The sequence below is a fragment of the Hyla sarda genome, chromosome 2, assembly GCF_029499605.1.
Source record: "Hyla sarda isolate aHylSar1 chromosome 2, aHylSar1.hap1, whole genome shotgun sequence".
NCBI classification, from domain to species: Eukaryota; Metazoa; Chordata; class Amphibia; order Anura; family Hylidae; genus Hyla; species Hyla sarda.
In genome coordinates this window covers 277,725,131-277,745,793 of record NC_079190.1, presented here as the reverse complement: position 1 = coordinate 277,745,793, position 20,663 = coordinate 277,725,131, and the positions used below count along the sequence as shown (strand labels likewise).

The window sequence follows — 20,663 nt, the reverse complement described above, 5'->3', positions numbered from 1 at the left end:
AACCGATGTTTACAGGCCTGAATATCAAAATACAAGCAAATACATTACCTGGAGTAGACAATGCAAGCCTGTAGGGTCCCTGAGCCAACCTGACATTTTGTTCCCTTTGTACGTCGAGGTGGCTGCAGGGACCCCCACAGGGCTTGCCATGCCAGCTCCAGGTAATGCATTCTGATTGTACCCACTTGGTTATGATTAGATACTTGCTGTACATTGCCTATATTGTCACTGGTTACTGATTACATAGATGCAATAGCTACAGGGGTGTGGAAATTTAGTAAAAACTACTTGTCCACGGGACTAAAACGGAGCAAAATCTACTTGTCACTCATGACGATCTACTTGTCCGGACCAATTTTCGCTTTTACAATCTCTTTTTTCCTCCTCTCCCTATAATAGCCATAACTACCTACTATAATGATACCTTTTAATTTTTCAATAACATTCACCGAACACAAAAATTTATATATATATATATATATATATATATATATATATATATATATAAATATATATAATTATATATATAATCGGTGAAGTGAAATTGAAATAGTAAAAGATAATTTAGCAAATTTGGTGGTTTGCTTCTCTGCAGCAGTATCAGATCTGTATAGTTTCCCTCATGTTTTACTAATTTAAAAAAAATGTAATTGCCATTTTTTGACCCCTGTAGCTTTTTTTTTTCCTCTCTCCACATACCAGGCTGTATGAGGGCTACTTTTTTGCGCCATAATCAGTTTTATGGATACGCCCTGTGTTCTTAAGGAGTTAAAGGGGTACTCCTGAAAAACATTTTTTTTTTTAAATCAACTGGTGGCAGAAAGTTAAATAGATTTGTAAATTATTTCTATTTAAAAATCTTAACCCTTCAGCTGCTGTATGTTCCAGATGAGGGAGAAAAATAGGAAATACTACACAAGGGGTGCTCCCTTGTGTAGTATTTAAAAACAGATAGGGTGGATGAACAATGCAAATACCCACCACCAACACCCAAGGTGTCGTAGTGACCTTCTGTGGGTATGCAATAAGTAAAGTCCACCTTTATACCATGAGGTATCAGGGTGTGCGGGGGTAAATACAGTTTGCTGCTCTGACCCCTGATGATACAGGACAACGTGTTTTGGCGCACTTCCTCAGGTACACAATAATTTACAGTCTGTAGTCCTGACAAGATTCCCTGTGTATTGGAGCCAATTCGGGGGGGGGGGGGGGGGGGGGGGGATTCACTATAGAGGTATCCGGACTGCTTACCTCTGCTACCCTGGTGTCCGTGGATCTGTCATTGATAGAGCCTGGCCTGGACTAGGCTCTATCAATGGATTGCAGAGCACACAGATCAATGGAGTCCAATAGAACTCTATTGATCTGTTTGAAGAATCTAATGATTTCTCCTAAAAGTCTAAAGTGTAAAAAAAAAAAAAAAAAAAAAAAAAGACACATTAACCCCTTCCATGTTAAACGTTCAAATCATACCCTTTTCCTATACCAAGACAGTTTTTCAGGAGTACCCCTTTAACTCCTTAAGAACACAGGGCGTATCCATACGCCCCCGTTTCCAAGTCCATAAGGACACAGGGGTGTATGGATACGCCCTGCACATTCCCAGCCCCCGCCGCTAGCCGGAGGGGAGCCGGATGCCTGCTGAAATCATTCAGCAGGCACCCCAGCACATCGCCCACGGGGGTCCTGAGACCCCCCCATGTCGGCGATTGGAGAAAATGGCATGTCAATTCAGACATGCGATTTTCTCCAATTCCGGGTTGATCGGGTCTCTGGTTACCCGATCACCCGGAAAATGGGGCTGATCAGAGTTGTCAGCAACAGCCCCGATCAGCCTAAGGGATAGGAGTGAGGTCGCAGAGCCGAGATCTCCTCCTATCCCCTGCCATTATTCAGAACGGAGTTCTGACCAATGGCAGCGCAGGACAGGGGGTTGCCATGGCAACCCCCCGTTCTGCCCGCCCCTGGATGTTGAGGGGATCTGGGAAGAAGATGGAGGCTGTACCTGCAGGAGAAGATGCCTGGGGACCCGGGATCTTCGCTGGAGCCTGCTGGATACTTGCTCAGGTAGGGAATAGACGGTGGTGGGGGGTTGGGGATTCAAATTGAAAGTAAAACGTTCTTTAATGTGGCAACCACTAGGAAGGCCAGACTGCAACTCCCAGCATGCCCAGACAGCCAAAGGCTGTCTGGGCATGCTGGGAGTTGTAGTTTTGCAACATCTGGAGGGTCACAGTTTGGAGACCACTGTTACAGTGGTGCCCAAACGGTAGCCCTCCAGATGTTGCCAAACTACAACTCTCAGCATGCCTGGACTGCCCAGGCATGCTGGGAGTTGTAGTTCTGTAACATCTGTCCCTTCAGATTTAGCAATTTCCATGACATTTTTGAAAATTGCTGCTCTACTTTGAAGCCCTCTAATTTTTTCAAAAAGCAAAAATATGTCCATTTTATGATGCCAACATAAAGTAGTCATATTGTATTTGTGAAGAAAAATAAAATTTATTGTGATTATCTATTTTCCTTACAAGTAGAGAGCTTCAAAGTTAGAAAAATTTTCAACATTTTCATGAAATTTTGGGATTTTTCACCACCAAAATTAAGTAGAATATTTACCACCAAAATAAAGTAGAATATGTCACGAAAAAACAATCTCAGAATCAGAATATTCGGTAAAAGCGTTTTCGAGTTATTAATTCGTAAAGGGCTCAGTCCTTAAGGTGAAAAAGGGCTGCGTCCTTAAGGGATTAAAGGGTTACTCTGCTCCCCAGCGTCCGGAACTCAATGTTCCGAATGCTGGGTGCAGGCTTCAGTGTTCACGCTCGCCCCCTTGTGACGTCATGCCCCGCCCTGTGACACCACATCCCGCCCCCTCAATGCAAGTTTATGGGAGGGCCGTCGTGCCCCCTTCCCGTAGACTTTCAATGAGGGGGCGGGGCGTGACGTCACAAGGGGGCAGGTGTGAATACAGAAGCCCACACCCAGCATTCGGAACATTAGGTTCCGGACGCTGGGGTGCGGAGTAAACCTTTAAATCTCCTTTAGTCCTCCTTAAGTCAAATTTTTTTTTTTTTATAACATCTTAAATAATGGACAGAAGGGACGTGGTTGTCTAGCGAAAAACAAGTGAATAAACCTACTCGTGAAACAGAACAAAAGGGCACAGACGCTGCACTAGCCCGTACATTGTGTCTGCTGGTACAGCAGTTCCTATACATAGCACACACAGGACAAGAGATTATCTGTCCAAGGAGAAGATGATCTGTGCCAGGCAGACTGCCAATGCTCCCCACTCCTGGTTTTATCCCTGTGTACTGTGCAAACTCAGAGAAACTTTCAACTAATCGGAACAGGCAAAATAGACTGTTGCTAATAGATTAGATTAGACAAAACCAAAAGGGACATATCCAAATGTTTACATAGGATCTCTTACTCAGAATCATAAGAACACCAACGTAAACTGCAAATAAAAATAAAAACCCCAAAAAAACTTGTGCAAGTAACACAAAGTGCCAGATTTAAGGGCCCTTTTAGACTGACCTCACAGATTGGGGCAAAGTAAGGCTATGTTCACACTGAGGAATTCAAGAGGAATTTACTCCTCTGCACAGTGTGAACTGACCTCAACTCATTAATGAGTCTATTGAGATCACCTGGGTGATCATGGGAAATGTAGGCTGCATCACAGAACACACCATTGGGAATTTGTAAACCAAAATGGTGCATATTCCAACATGCCACATCAGCAAAATGAGGTAAACAAAATGCATATGCAAGAACTTCTACCTAAATCTCTAACAATAGCCTATGCTGCACTATATTAGTAAAAAAAAAAAAAAAAATAAAAATAAAAATAAAAAAGAAAAAGCCTGGAATGTTACTTTAAATGGGCATTGTAAGATCCAAAAACTATTTATATATTGTTACTGAAGAAAATTAAAGACTTTGTAACAGAACGGTACATTCACATGGGCAGGTGTACAGTGAGTTTCTTACTGTATGTTTGATCTGTGGAGGTTTTTCTGCAGCGGAAAACTCTGCAGTGGCTGACTCTCGCAGTGCAAAATTTTCTGTAAACCCACGTGTTAATGTACCCTTACCCTTTCAACTCTTTGTCAGGACAGCCAGGCTCTACTTGTTGTGCAGGAAAGTGCAACAAAGCTCTACTCAAGTATATACAGCAGTGCTACAGGTACCTGCTAGGTGTTTGACTGGGAACGTCCTTGTGCAGCCCAAAACTTTAAAGGGTATGGGCCCCTTTATCCTGAGGATTAATGAGGGTCTCAGACGGCTTGTCCCTACTCATCAACAAGTTATGAAATAATCTTTTGTTGTACCATCAACAGGATGCATGTTTGAACTGTATTTAAAAGGGGTACTCCGCTGCTCAGCGTTTGGAACAAACTGTTCCGGATGCTGGAGCTGGGAGCTAGTGATGTCAAAGCCCCGCCCCCTCAATGCAAGTCTATGGGAGGGGTGTGACAGCTGCCATGCCCCCTCCCATAGACTTGTATTGAGGGGGCGGGGCATGACATCATGAGGGGGCTATGACATCACGAGCTCCCGGCGCCGGCTCCAGCAATACACTATGAACAGTAAACTGTGCATGCACTACTGGCACTGATTTGTGTTTTCACAATGGGATTCTCTACTGACTTTACAGTAGCAATAGGAGTTGTAGTACAGTAAACCCCCCTTGAGAAGACCACCAAAAAATGCATTGCAAAGTGGTCTTATATAGGGGTGGTTTTCTTAAATAAAAGGGTCGCTGTGCATAATGTATGGTTGACTGAAAATCCATCACGTTAAACATGGCCTGGATAAGGGGGTGGCCTTTTCAAAGAGGTGGTCTTTTGGGGAAATTTCACTGTTAGAGAAACTGCAAGAAATGTACGTCTGCGATTCCAAGGCAAAATCGTGTAACTTTGAAGCAAATCACTAGAGATGAGCGAACTTACAGTAAATTTGATTCGCCACGAACTTCTCGGCTCGGCAGTTGATGACTTATCCTGCATACATTAGTTCAGCTTTCAGGTGCTCCGGTGGGCTGGAGACTCTTTCCTAGGACTGTATCCACCTTTTCCAGCCCACCGGAGCACCTGAAGGCTGAACTAATTTACGCAGGATAAGCCATCAACTGCCGAGCCGAGAAGTTCGTGACGAATCGAATTTACTGTAAGTTCGCTCATCTCTACAAATCACATCCACTGGATTGCAAAGAGTGGAATCTACTGCAAATATCTTCAAGAAAAGTATGACATAGGGGACACATTTTTCTACAGCATGACCTAAAATCTGGGCATGTTTTTCCTGCTGCCTGAGGATGCAAAACCTCCTTTACTTGCATTATTCTGATATTTTTGACCAAAGCCTCATAACACGGTAGGCCAGACTTAGGCAAGGACTCAGCAAAAATGTATTTACATACATACAGGGCCGTTTGAAGGAATTTGGGGGCCCCAAGCAAAATAGACATGGAGGCCCCCCTCCTCACGCACGCAAAGCCTACAAAGCCACTGAAATGCAAAACACTCTGTGCCCCTCATATATAGTAATAATGCCCCCACATATAATTATAACCCGTCCTGTTCCCACATAATAATAATGGCCCCCTGTCCTGTGCCCCTCACATATAATGCCCCTGTCATGTTCCCCTCACATATAATGCCCCCTGTCCTGCCCCCTCAGGGGGCATTATACGTGAGGGGCACAAGACAGGGGTTATTATAAGTGAGGGGCACATGTCAGGGGGGCATTATATGTGAGGGGCACATGACGGGGGGAGGCGGCTTTAGTCTCTGCCTCTTGTCCCGCTCCAGGCTCTCGCACTGTTGGCCCGGCCGGCCGACAGGGCGAGCTGCTGAACCGGGATAGGGGCAGGAGGACGGCCCGGCAGAACAAGCACCGGCTCTGCTCGGGGCCCCGGGCCAGTTGGGGCACCAGGCAATTGCTTGGTTTGCCTGCCCTGTAGCGACGGGCCTGCATACATATTGTACAGGGCAACAAGATAACCTCATGTTAACGTAAACAACGTAAACCTTACATCTTAAATATTTGTTTGTAGAGCAGATCCTGGAAATTTTGGAGCACTCCGCCAACAGCTGCCCATAATAGTAACTATAATAATACACCCAGAATAAAAGGTTTATGATTTTACTCCGTCAAGGAAAGGCATGAAAAACATACTAAATGATTTGTTTCAGGTGACAGGACTTTGTTCCATTGTTTGTCTCCCGACCAAGGACTTTTTCGTGGTCATTACTGATAAAGTATTATGACTAAATAATGACATTAGCTATTGTCTTAGAAAGCGACCAAGCAGCAACTAAAAGGATTTGTAAATATAAGACTGTATTGTATTCTAAGATCAGGGGCAAATTGACCCACGAGAAGCTAGTCCACAGCAAAGTACCAGGATGTGCCAACATATCTAATGTTTATCTATGGACAACTCATTGCTGACAACTTAGTAAATAATTCTAAGGGATGTCAATGCGCCAGTGTGAACAGAGCCTCCATTTTAGCGGTCAGCATTTCTTGCAGGCAATCTGGGCTTGTATGGTTTAGAAAGGCCAAAGACACTTCTGAAATTGGAGACGTAATACAGTTCACTAAGCAAATGTCATCATATGTCGGGTAAACAAGAGGGTGATTCACCAAAAGCCTTAAAATGTAGAAGGGGGAATCAAAAGATACAAACACGAGTAAAAGAATAAGGTAACAAAATATTTTTTGGACATATCACAAATTGCCAAATGGTGTAAGCATATCTATAAGGCTAGGTTTCCACAGAGGTTTCCCTGCAGCACCCTCATTCTATGTGGGTGCTGAATCTCCAGTTTCGGAAACCTCTGGGTTTCCGGGACTGGGGACGTGACGTCACGCCACGCCCCCCTCCATTCATGTTTATGGGAGAGGCGTGACGGCCTAAAAGGCTGCAAAAAAAAAAAAAAAAAGGGAGAAAATAAAAAAAATGTAATAAAGATCATTTAACCCCTTACCTTATAAAAAGTAAGAATCACCCCCCTTTTTTCCATTTAAAAAAAACAAAACAGTGTAAATAAAAATAAACATATGTGGTATCGCCGCGTGTGGAAATGTCCGAATTATAAAAATATATTGTAATTAAACTGCACGGTCAATGGCGTACACGCAAAAAAATTCCAAAGTCCAAAATAGCGCATTTTTGGTCACTTTTTATATCACGAAAAAATGAACAAAAAGCGATCAAAAAGTCCAGAAGATTTTAAACGTATACATTTTCCTGCATGTAGTTATGATTTTTTCCAGACATACGACAAAATCAAACCTATATAAGTAGGGTATCATTTTAATCATATGGACCTACAGAATAAAGATAAGGTGTCATTTTTACCAAAATATTTACTGCATAGAAACAGAAGGAAGCCCCCAAAATTACAAAATGGTGTATTTTCTTCAATTTTGTCGCAAAATTATTATTTTTTTCCGTTTCGCTGTAGATTTTTGGGTAAAATTACTGATGTCATTACAAAGTAGAATTGGTGACGCAAAAAATAAGCCCTCAAATGGATTTTCAGCTGCAAAATTGAAAGAGTTATGATTTTTTTAAAGGTAAGGAGGAAAAAATGGAAGTGCAAAAACGGGAAAAAACCCAGGTCCTTAAAGGGGTACTCCGCCCCTAGACATCTTATCCCCTATCCAAAGGATAGGGGATAAGGGATAAGATGTCAGATCACCGGGGTCCCGCTGCTGGTTCGCTCTGTGCGTAATTACGGGCTATACAGGGGACGGAGCAGCGTGACGTCATGGCTCCGCCCCTCGTGACATCACGGCCCGCCCCCCTCAATACAAGTCTATGGCGGGGGGCGTGATGACCGCCACGCCCCCTTACATAGACTTGTATTGAGGGGGCGGGCCGTGACGTCACGAGGGGCAGAGCCGTGACCTAATGATGCTCCAGCCCCTGTATAGCCCGTAATTACGTGCAAAGCGAACTCGCTCTGTGCAGTAATGGTAATGCAGTAATGCGCAGCGGCGATCCCGGGGGTCCCCAGCAGCGGGATCCCGGCAATCTGACATCTTATCCCCTATCCTTTGGATAGGGGATAAGATGTCTAGGGGCGGAGTATCCCTTTAAGGGGTTAAAGCAAGATCAAAGGGATATAAGCTGTATAAAGACCACTCTGATTCTATAAATCAGGGGGTTTTAGTATTACAGATGTCACCACCCTAACATCTATATCTATGACACATGAGAAGATGAATTGGACTGGATTTTGCTTTTAAAGTTAGGGTGCATGCACACCACGTTTTTGCTATACAGTTCGCATATACGTTTTCAAGTTTAAAAACCGTACAGAACCGTATAGAAAACCGTATGCATTCACTTAACATTGTAAACCATATGTCAAACGCATTATCAGGTTTAGTCCCTTTTGCGTCTTATACTGTTTTGTCCGTTTTTTTCACCTGTACCCAAAACTGTAGTCTACCACGGTTTTTGGTCCGGGTGAAAAATTGTATTAAACCGTATACGTTTTTGTTTTTTTAAACATGGGAGTCATGTTGGAATTTCAATCAAACAAGTGAAACTTTATTCAAAAGTTTAAAATGTATACAGTTTTTTATAAAAAAAACGGATGCAACTGAACATCATTTTTCAAACCGTATATGGTTTTCAACCGTATACGGGTTAAAATTTGTACACACGATTTGATACAGTTTAGTCAGGTTTTGAGGAATCAGTTTTTCATCAAAAACCTGATACGGGAACTGTATTGTAATTACGTGGTGTGAATGCACCCTTAGAAGGTTTATTTTCCAGTAAAACGTACAAAACTTTCAAATGTTGAATTTGCCATCTAAACGCAAAATGTTTCCAGGCTTAGCCATGAAAAACAATGGGGAGAGCAGGTGCACTGGGCTGGTGGAGGCACAGATACATGTCGCTGGTTGTCAGTGAAGAAGTGATGACAGGAGCTGTTCAGGGTAAGCTCTTTGTTCAGCACATCACTTAAGACTGTTTTGGTGCTGCTGTGAAATAAATATTTGCCCAGTGACGGAACAATTACGGTAAAGAGCACACGTACTCAGAAACCCTTCCATGTACAGTTTACAGACAGTGGGAAACAGAAAACATTCCAAATAGAAAGTATTTTCCTCCTGATAGCAAATACACCACAATGTGCACCTGTTACCGTACAACAGTGTAGCAGCCATAGTTTTAGCCAGTGTTTCCCAACCAGGGTGCCTCCAGCTGTTGCAAAAGTACAACTCCCAGCATGCCCGGACAGCCTTTGGCTGTCCGAGCATGCTGGGATTTGTACTTTTAAACCCTGTTTGGCAAAAACTGGTTTGAGCACATCTATTATTTACTACATGCACTTACATGGCTAGATGTCCTACAACAGCTATGGTCAGGTAGAGATAATCCTGCTCTTCAACCCCCCCCCCCCCCCCATCCTCCTCTTTACAACTCCGAATGTGACTCGTAGACTCTAAGGGATGCACCCTGGGGATTTGACAAGGCAATTCTTATGTATGTTTTATTGCCAGTGAAAGCAGGATGAAGACAAAAGATCAGGGGATCGAACAGAGCCAAAAGGGAGTTGCAGGAGACAGGGGCTAGGTAAGTATAGTTTTTTTTTTCTTTTTTCCCCTGACCTCAGCAGGATAAGAATTTTTGCAAAATGCGGATAACCCATTCAATATACAGAATACAGTCTAGTAGGACTGTATCCACCTTTTCCAGCCCTCCGGAGCACCTGAAAGCTGAACTAATTTATGCAGGCTATAGTCAGCAACTGCCGAGCCGAGAAGTTCGTGACGAATTGAATTACTGTAACTTCACTCATCTCTAGTCTTGTGGAATCCAAGTATCTACAGATCACAGCTGTTTTGGTAGCATGATGTAGACCTACACAATATTAGGTAGCTGGCTTTAATGTTATGGGTGTATGTGTGTACTTCTGAGAGGCTGATCTATATATATATATATATATATATATATATATATATATATATATATACATACATACATAGATAGATATATGTGGCTTGTCAGACCCATATTCTGTTTGCCATATTCAGTACAGGTATCCTTGTGACAGACACCTTTTACTAGCTGCCATACTATGATCCTCATACAGATTACATAAATCAGGTGGGCCTGACGAGTTTACATGGGCACTGTCAGATAAAAAGATATATATATATATGTTGTACATCTTGGCAAAACATTAACCTTTTTAATATACTTCATAGGAAAATGTAATTTTCATTTTTATAGAAATTATGTATTAGAAAAAAAAAAAAGACCACTAGGGGTCCCCATCCAGAAACCAATCCTGTCCAGCTGCAGCATTATCTTTTTCCAAGTTGAAGCACAGGCAGTGATAAAGTCTAGTAAGTGAGGGTAGGACTAACACTCCTCTCTTCTAACGTCTGTCCTATGAGATTCCTTTCTAAAAACAGGAGGGTTTTACAGAGCAGTCTGCAGTGAATGGCTGAAGAGACCCAGCTCACAGCAGACTCAGGGAGGAAGATAAGTCATGCAGAGTGAGGACACGCCCCCTCCAGAGCACAGGATGACATATCAAGTGAGCAACAGAAAGACGACATTTGTGATCTATACATTTGTGAAATATTGGTGCTAGACACATAAATGATATGTACATGATCAGGATTAGGTACTGAGTAACATATAAAAAAAATTTTTTGTGGAATATGACATGTACACTTTAGGGTAGGGTCACATGGGCCACATTGTGCTGCACATTTTGCTTCAGAAAATTACACTATCACACATATTTTCTAACATGCTTCAAAATCTTTTAATATTCATGCAATCCTTCCCTTTATATTTATGAGCAGGGTGTAGTCTCGCCCACCATGGGAGTCAGGAAAACATCTTTGGCTAACAAAAATAAGTATAAGGAAAGGTTTGACCGTGTTTTCGCTGGTAGATGCGGTTATGTACACTGAAAGCAAATTGTACATCTACTGTATATAGATGGTAAACATATTGTGAATGCACAATGCCCTTTAATTGAGCTTTGTAGCTCCTAATACTTGATGTGAAAGCAATCCACTAAGCTAATCTTTTCATCATCCTGGCAGGGATGGAAGGCTTAAGGGTTCTCCTAAGGGCTGAAATCTGATGCTCTGGTATCCTCATCCTGTTTCTGCACTCGGAGCCTTTTCCTTGGGTTTCTAGCTAAAAGAAAATCACTTGTTCCAATGTTAGGGCTTTACTTAGAAGCACTCATTAAAGTTTACTTGGAAATTCAATTGATTCAATAAAACCAAGGCTCTATCATTTTATCTTTAAATATACACCAATGCTAAGTAAAACTAGCAGCCTTATGCTATACATTAACCCCCAAAAAGAGTCATTGGGAATAGGATTTTTTTTTTAAAAACTATGCCCAGAATGCTGGCATTTAAAATAAATAAATAAATTAATAAATAAATAAAAACTTACCTCCTGCCACTCCCCTGGTGCCTTCGGTATACTGCTGCCTGCTTCCGCTGCGGTCTTCTTGTGGTAGACTCCTAACCCTTAAGCTCAGCTCATCGTTGTATGCAGCGATGTCCGACCTTGGCTAGTGACTGGTTGAGCAGCAGTGTAATGTATTGAGTCACAATCTTCTACATGGTGCGAGGCCCTAAAACATCAGACTGCCCCTTAGCCTATCACTGGCCTAGGCAGGAACTTTGTGATGACACTAGAGATGAGCAAAGTTACAGTGATTGGATTTGTCACGAACTTCTCGGCTCGGCGGTTGCTGACATTATCCTGCATTAATGAGTTCAGCTTTCAAGTGCTCCAGTGGGCTGGAGACTCTCTTCTAGGACTCTATCCACCTTTTCCAGCCCTCCGGAGCATCTGAAAGCTGAACTCATTTATGCAGGCTAAAGTCAGTAACTGCCGAGCCGAGAAGTTCGTGACGAATCAAATTACTGTAACTTCGCTCATCTCTAAATTACACCTTTAATTGTACTAAAATATGTAGAAATGCAAAAAAAGAAAAAAAACGTGTGTATGTGTGTAAGGGGGGATGGGTTAAACGGGAAAAAAACACAACTTGGCAGCTTTGTGGAGTTTCATTTATCCACCTTGAACTTTATGGTACAACTGACGTTATCTTTATTCTGCGAATAAAAATGTTTAAAATATACCCGTTTACAGAGTTTTTCTATTATTGTACAATTTTTAAAAAAGCCAGAATGTTTTGGACAAAATGAGAATGCTTAAAAATATCCTATTCTCACCAGATAACTTTTTTATTCTTCCGTATATGGGGCTGAACAAGGGTTCATTTTTTTTGCACTGTGATCTGTAGTTTTTATTGGTATTTTTGTTTTGATGGGGCGTTTTCGATCACTTTTTATAATTTTTTTCCCAATATATGTTGTGACCAAAGATCAGCAATTCTGGCGATTGGTATTTTATTACTTTTACGCTGTTAACTGTGCGGGATCATAAACATTATATTTTATTAGTTTGGACATTTCCTCATACAACGATATCAAATATGTTGTTACATGTACTGTTCAGTACTGTGTAAATAACATCAGTACTATTGATGATCTTCTTGTACGGCCTTACTATGCAACCTGTTCAAGAAGATCGACCATCCTGTGGCACAGAGGAGGGTAGACCTCGGGTAGCTATCTGAATTAATCGGACCCCATGATCACACTGTGGGGGTCTGATGAGCCCCCAAAACCCACCAACATGTCATTTTACCTATAGATGCCATGCGTGGCATTGATGGAAACATCTAAAAGGTTAATGATGATCAGCGTGATCACTGATGTCCGCCATTAGCTGATAGCAGCCAGTACTCAGCTTGCTTCATTGCCATACCGTAAACGTACCTAAAGTACCAGGCTGCAGGTAAGGTCAGCTATTGAACTTGATGTCAATATCTTTAACATTATATTTTGATAGTTCTGACATTTACACACGCACCAATACCAAATATGTTTATTAATTTTATTTATTTCTTTATGGGGAAAAGGGGCTTTTTACCAATTTTAAAAAAAACTTTTTTTTATTTTTTACACTTTTTATATTACAGGGGACTATTTTTTGCAATCAGTAGATTGCAGATACTGAACAGCGATATGCATATGAATAAAACTGTATTGATCACTGCATCTGACGGGTTAATGGCGGACACCAGCACAATGTTTTCAGTGGCAACCGCTCCCATTCCGCCCCTTCCTGTTTACTGACCTCTGCACAAGTCATAGAGGATGCCTAGAAAACTCGCCCATAGAAGTTAATGGGTTAGCTCCAGAATACAGGTTCCTATGGTCCATGTGGCAGTGGTAAAGCATCTCTCTAAATGCTGTTAAAGGGGTACTCCAATGGAAAAACACATTTTTTTTAAATCAACTGGTGCCAGAAAGTTAAACAGATTTGTAAATTACTTCTATTAAAAAATCTTAATCCTTCCAGTACTTATCAGCTGCTCTATGATCCACTTTTCTTTTTGAATTTCCTTTCTGTCTGACCACAGTGCTCTCTGCTGACACCTCTGTCCATATCAGAGCAGGATAGGTTTGCTATGGGGATGTGCTCCTTCTCTGGACAGTTCCTACAATGGACAGAGGTGTCAGCAGAGAGCACTGTGGTCAGACAGGAAAGAACAACTCAACTTCCTCTGTAGTATACAGCAGCTGATAAGTACTGGAAGAATTTTGATTTTTAAATAGAAGTAATTTACAAATCTAGAAAAACTGTAGAAAAGCCAGCAAGTAGAAGTAAAAAATGAATAAATCTTTATTCAGGTATCTTCCTTAAAAAACCTTCACGGTGGCAGACAAACAACGGACATATCAAAAATATAAAACACTGCACGAAAAGATAGGGGTCCCAAACAGAGCTGACGCGTTTCCGATCTATTGATCCTTACTCTTTGATTGCGCAGGATTTGAAGCTGTGTTCAGTCATTCAGTTTACATTGAAATCTGAAGCAGAAAATCCTGCGCATCAAATCTGTGCAGAATACTGTACGTGTGAATAGACCCTTAGTGCTCCAACTCTGGACAGTTCCTAAAATGGACAGAGGTGTCAGCAGAGAGCACTGTGGTCAGACAGAAAGGAAATTCAAAAAGAAAAGAACTTCCTGTGGAGCATATAACAGCTGATAAGTACTGGAAAGTACTGTTTACCTTGATGGCACTAGTTGATTTAGAAAAAAAAAAGTGTTTTCCAGTGGAGTACCCTTTTAAAGTAGCTCAGACAAGATGGCTGAATTTGTCATAGATTTAGCCCTGTATCGGGCAAGCAGTGACAGACCGACTTCCCCCGTATTTTTCTTTAATGCCAGTGTGAGGCGCAGGAGCCTATGCAAGTCTGCAACTCACAACGGCACTCAGAGTGTATGGAGGGGGAGGTGGCGGCCCCCAGCTGATTTCAGTAACCGGGGGCCGCTGCTCAGAGCCCCCCCAGCCGGTGTGAGGGGATCTCACCTCACAGCTCATCCCCTCCGCTCTCCGAAGTTTGCCGAAGCTAGAGCGGGGAGGAGCGAGGTCGCCGTCTGCTGGAGATGATTAAGCTACGCCCCTCATCCCCCCTCCCGGAGGATGGAGAGCGCTGTTCTGCATAATACTAGAGGACAAGGGGAGAATCAGGACGTCCACAGCTCCTCCCCTCCCCTGCTCTGTCTACACAGAACCTCACTTATCACGGGGAGGTTTCAAGTTTTAACAGGGGAAAATACAGAGCGGGGGGGACAGAGGACGTGCGTGAGGAGACTGCACTGCACGGGCTGGGGATTTCCCCTCACACAGGCTCAGGTGAGGAGGCCGAGCATGCAGGCGGCGGGAAGGGTGGTTGTGTATGTATGTAACGTATAATTAGGCCGGGGGGGGGGGGGGGGTATCAGCAGCGGGTGTATGTATGATGTGTGTATATGTCATGTGTATATATGAAGTGTATGTGTGTATGATGTGGGGTCGACAGCGGCGGGTGTGTGTATGATGTGGGGTGGGCAGCGGCGGGTGTATGTATGATGTGTGTATATGTATGGTGTATGTGTCATGTGTATATATGAGGTGTGTATGTGTATGGTGTATATTTATGGTGTGAGCGTATGTGTATATATGATGTGTGTATGGTGTATGTAATGTATAATATAGGGGGCAGTGGCCGGTGTATGTATGATGATGTGTGTCTGTATGATGTATATATGTAATGTATAATATAGGGGGCAGTGGCCGGTGTATGTATATGTGTATGTATGATATGTGTATGCATGTATGTTGTACAGGGGCGGACTGACAAGTGCTGCTGCCAGTTGTGCTATCTAATTTTTTAATTTATTTTTAGTGGCTTCTGGCCACTCGCACTAAATTGCACCCCCAGAATCCCGCCCCCTTCATACTCGCCCGCCGACCAAGAGCCCCACGGATGCACGCAAACACGCCCGAACCAAAACTACAACACCCAGCATGTTGCACCATAACCTGAACTGTAGAACTATAAAGTGTAACATGCTGGGAGTTGTAGTTTTGGTTCGGGTCAGCTGCAGAACCATAGGCTGTATCAGGGCATGCTGGGAGTTGTAGTTTTGGTTCGGGTCAGCTGCAGAGCCATAGGCTGTATCAGGGCATGCTGGGAGTTGTAGTTATCTAGTAACTAAATGCAACTTCCAGCATTTTCTGACACAAATTAGAGTAAATAAAAGGCAGCACATAAACTGGAGAAGCAGAACCCCCCAGTAACACAGCGGCGTTCACTGTTATCCAATCAAAAGACTCCATATACTGGGCCCATAATCATGCACAGAAAATAGAATAAAAACAAAACAGATAATAAAAGAACCTGTATTAGTAAATGGTGATACATTTCCTTTAAAGCATACAGATCATGTACTGTGTATGGAAGACAAGCATAATACAGGTGCACTGGTATACCAGGTCATAAAACAGACATAAGACTTACGTTTTTACAGTGTGGAACTATTACTTTCCATCTTCTTGTTTACACACTGCGACATTTTCTGTCATACGTGACTCCTAATACAAAGCAGCCTTGAGCAACTTCACACCAAACTCAAATACAGTCCAAACTTCAAATATATAATCTGCAAGTAATACTTCCATACATAATCTAATACTATCCTCTAACACCCTGAAAGGCATCTTAGAGGAGGAGTCATGGGAGGACAACTTTATTTAATATAATGTTTTCTCTCACAACTCTTCAGCTTCCGACAAAAAGATCAGTCCCAAGTTTGGTGATAATCTCAATACTGTACTAAAAATACCCATAGTCATCCCTTCATTTGAAAAATCACAGCAAAAATAGTCAAAATTGAGTAAAAATTTATGACGTCATGCGCCGCGCCGTGCAACGCATAGCAACGACGCAGGGGACGCACGCCGGAGGCCTGAAGCAGCGCGGACCCGACCCCGGCAACAGGTAATTATGCCACCGGGGATGGGGGGAGGCAACGGGGCAGCGGCGCCGGCAATGGGTGCCGCTGCCCCTTCTCTCCCCCTGGCTGTCGGCGCCGGCAATGATAGTCAGGGGGACAGAATGGGCAGCGGCGCCAATAGCCAGGGGGAGAGAAGGGCCGGCAGCAGGGCTCTAGACCCCAGGAAAGGCAGGGGGAGAGAAGCGGGCAGCGACGGCCTCTCTCCCCCTGCCTTTCCTGGGAGTGTATCGGCGTACAACACGCACATAGACTTTAGGCAAAACATTTTAGCCTAAAAAGTGCGTGTTATACGCCGATAAATACGGTACTTCATTACTGACTGGATGTTGTTTTACTGTGATGGTTTATTTTTACACGGGTAACTTTATAACTTAGCTTACCCATATTTGATATGACCAGCAGTTATTCAATCTTATGCTTATAAAATCTACCAGGAAATCTTCAGAACAGCAATTTCACAACCATTATTATAGGCTTCCTCCAAGGGCAAAAAACTAATCCTAAATTGTGCTCAAAGTATGTAATACATCTGCTTTCACACTCCAGTGAAAACCTTTTTTCTTTTAAATCAATTGGTGCCAGAAAGTTAAACAGATTTGTAAATTACTTCTATTAAAAAAATATTAATCCTTTCTGTACTTATTAGCTGCTGAATACTACAGAGGAAATTCTTTTCTTTTTTTGGAATTCTCTCTGCTGACATCACGAGCACAGTGCTCTTTGCTGAAGTCATTATAATAATAATAACAATAACTCTTTATTTATTGTTGTCCTTAGTGGGATTTGAACCCAAGGCCCCAGCACTGCAAGGCAGCAGTGCTAACCACTGAGCCACCATGCTGCCCTTAGCATACATCTGCTATGCACGGTTGCTAAAATGGACAGAGATGTCAGCAGAGAGCACTGTGGTCGTGATGTCATCAGTGTTCCAAAAAGAAAGGAATTTCCTCTGTAGCATTCAGTAGCTAATAAGTACTGGAAGGATTAAGATTTTTTAATAGAAGTAATTTACAAATATGTTTAACTTTCTGCCACCAGTTGATTTAAAAGAAAAAAGGTTTTCACCGGAGTACCCCTTTAAGCAAGTTCCAGAGAGCGACTCATCACTGTGTTCACATGGATGAAAGAGAAGATCTTGGGGCCTCCTGCCTCCACTGCTGTGTACACCTCCTATTCACATTAGATGATAAAAATAGGAGCTGTGCGAAATATATACTAGATACAGAAAGAGATTAAAGATGGACAGACTGATGTAGACACAAGCCCTGATTAGGAACTTGTCCTCACCAGAAAACTAATTTATCATTCAGAAAATCTAATATTTTTTTTTAAGTATTCTATGTTTTTACTCTAGGGGTTCATTCACACAACAAAAAATGAAGGAGGAATCCGCAAGGAATTCCGCCTTGTATCAAGCTCTGGGACTTCTGCTACTCTGTGCAGGCGAGGATCTAAATTCCAGCAAAAAAATAAACATGTCAATGGGACTTCGAATGTAGACTAAAGTCTGCAGAAAATGTTGTGAAAAAGGAGCCCCGATTCCATTATTCTTTTGTTCCATTTTATCAAGAAGCAGAAGAGAGGATTTTAGTAGGTACATTTCTTAGAGGACCGTTTCCTTGCTGAATAACATAGTGTGAACATACCCTTTTCAGTCAGTACTTGTAGCTAAAACAACAAGTATGGAGGATATGCACCACTGTCTGGGTTTTGGACCCACTCATATTTGGGTGTTTAAAATACTGATCAAAACACTATTGGGGAAGAAACTAAAACCGACTATCTTTGCACTAGCCATCTTTTAGACAGGCTGTCTAAGTTTGTACATAGATTTTTGACTTTGGCGTATGGTCTTTATTAAATTTGGACATGCCCCAAAAAAGTATCTAATTCTAGAAGTGCACAAAAGTTCTTATACCAATTGTATCTTGGCTTACAATGGCACAGTTTTGAAGCATGTAGTGCCAAAATTCAGGTGCAGAAGACATAAAAATCTGGGTCACTGTGTGTACTATGGGTATGTTATACATAGTATGCCCTTAAAGGGGTTATCCAGGAAAAAACTTTTTTTATATATATCCACTGGCTCCAGAAAGTTAAACAGATTTGTAAATTACTTCTATTAAAAAATCTTAATCCTTTCAGTACTTATGAGCTTCTGAAGTTGAGTTGTTCTTTTCTGTGTAAGTGCTCTCTGATGACACGTGTCTCCGGAACCGCCCAGTTTAGAAGAGGTTTGCTATGGGGATTTTGTTCTCAATCAATAAATGTTGAAACATACTGAATTCTCCTACTTTATTTAATTTTATCACTTACACATCATTCACATACACGTCCTAATCACCCTTTATATCACCCACACAACGTTTACACACACATCCTTTCCTTTTATTCACCAAATACCACCAACACATATCATTTATAACTATTTAGTATTAAACTAACTATAAGCCCAGATTTGAGGAAATACGCATCCAGTATACACATTTGTATATACACTTCTCATAAAATTTACAAATCTGTTTAACTTTCTGGAGCCAGTTGATATATAAAAAAAAGTTTTCTCCTGGAATACCCCTTTAAAGGGGTACTCCGCCCCTGGCATCTTATCCTCTATCCAAATGATAGGGCATAAGATGTTAGATCACCACGGTCCTGCTGCTGGGGACCCCGGGGATCGCCGCTGCGGCACCCCGCCATCATTACTGCACAGAGCGAGTTCGCTCTGTGCGTAATGACCAGCGATACAGGGGCCGGAGCAGCATGACGTTATGGCCCCGCCCCTCATGACATCACGACCCGTCCCCTTAATGCAAGTCTAGGGCAGGGGGCGTGACGACCGCCACGCCCCCTCCCATAGACTTGTATTGACAGGGGCGGGCCGTGATGTCACGAGGGGCAGAGCCGTGACGTAACAATGCTCCGTCCCTGTATCGCCCGTCATTACGTGCAGAGCGATGCAGTAATGATGGCGGGGTGCCGCAGCGGCGATCCCCGGGGTCCCCAGCAGCGGGACCCCGGTGATCTGACATCTTATCCCCTATCCTTTGGATAGGGGATAAGATGTCTAAGGGCGGAGTACCCCTTTAAGTCACTATTGTTCAGTCATTAAAAAAATGTATAGTAACCTTGGGAGAAGCTGGCCTAAAGTTGTGTTCACACAGGGCATTAGTAATGTGATACAATCTGCAGCTGCACTGTATGGCAAGAAATGCATGACAATAGGTTGTAGGTATATTAGGAATCATTCTAGAACAACTACCCTGGTGAATATACCTATATTTCTAGACTGCGTTTTCTGAAACTAAAGTCAACGGCACCACATAATCCGCAAAATACACCGAATATAGTGCTAATCCCTATGTCACAGTCACATCCCTATCCCACGGCTCTACAGTGATTATGTGTGTCACAATTATAACAGATACATAATCATTCAATGTCCAATACAAGGTCACATTTTTTGGTGATCACGTAGCATGAAACAATGTGCATATATATATGTACGGCCCATAGGTTAACCTTAGTGATATCTCACTGGCATCTACCACAATCCTAATAATGGAACCAAACAGCACCATCGGGTCTGTTCCTAAGGAATGGAAAGTAGTCACATACTCTCACCTGAATCATGGCAGCTGTATCACAGTCTCTTCCTCACATAGGGGCAGCTGGACCATTATTACCCCCACTAGATAGCTATAGGACAGTAGTTCCAATTGGATTTCTGCTTCTTCAGCATCGCCAAGAGAATATTCTTTGAGCTGTAAAGAAAGATACAAGTCACACCTCATGTTTGGCCATAAGTATGTATGTATATATGTATATATATATATATATATATATATATATGTGTACCTCACAAAATAGAAGACAGAGAAAACCGATACACATTTGCTTTATATTACTTTCTAGTCATTTTTGTTCTTTTTAGAAACGTTTTATGTTTTGAATCTTTAAAGTGTACCTGTCATTTGCAAAAACGTTTTTATATAATGCAGGTAATAACATTATATGTATATTTGTAATATACATTGGTAAAAAGCTGTATATTTTAGGGTGTAGCTGTAGCTATTGCCTATGTGTCTCTGTACAGAGACAAAACACAGGAAGTGTGGGTGGGACAAGTAGGGCTCTGTACAGAGACAAAACACAGGATGTGTGGGTGGGACAAGTAGGGCTCTGTACAGAGACAAAACACAGGAAGTGTGGGTGGGACAAGTAGGG

The 20,663-nt window shown here is 42.3% G+C and overlaps 1 protein-coding gene across 2 annotated transcripts in view; it reads right to left on the bottom strand.

Moving 5' to 3' along the window:
• Nucleotides 1-20,663, bottom strand: part of KIAA0319L (KIAA0319 like) — a 127,720-nt gene that overhangs the window by 101,887 nt on the left and 5,170 nt on the right. For both annotated transcript variants that reach the window (XM_056557201.1, XM_056557200.1), the window contains exon 2: nucleotides 20,061-20,200. The gene's annotated coding sequence lies outside the window, so the exon portion shown is untranslated. The remainder of the gene's footprint in view (nucleotides 1-20,060; nucleotides 20,201-20,663) is intronic.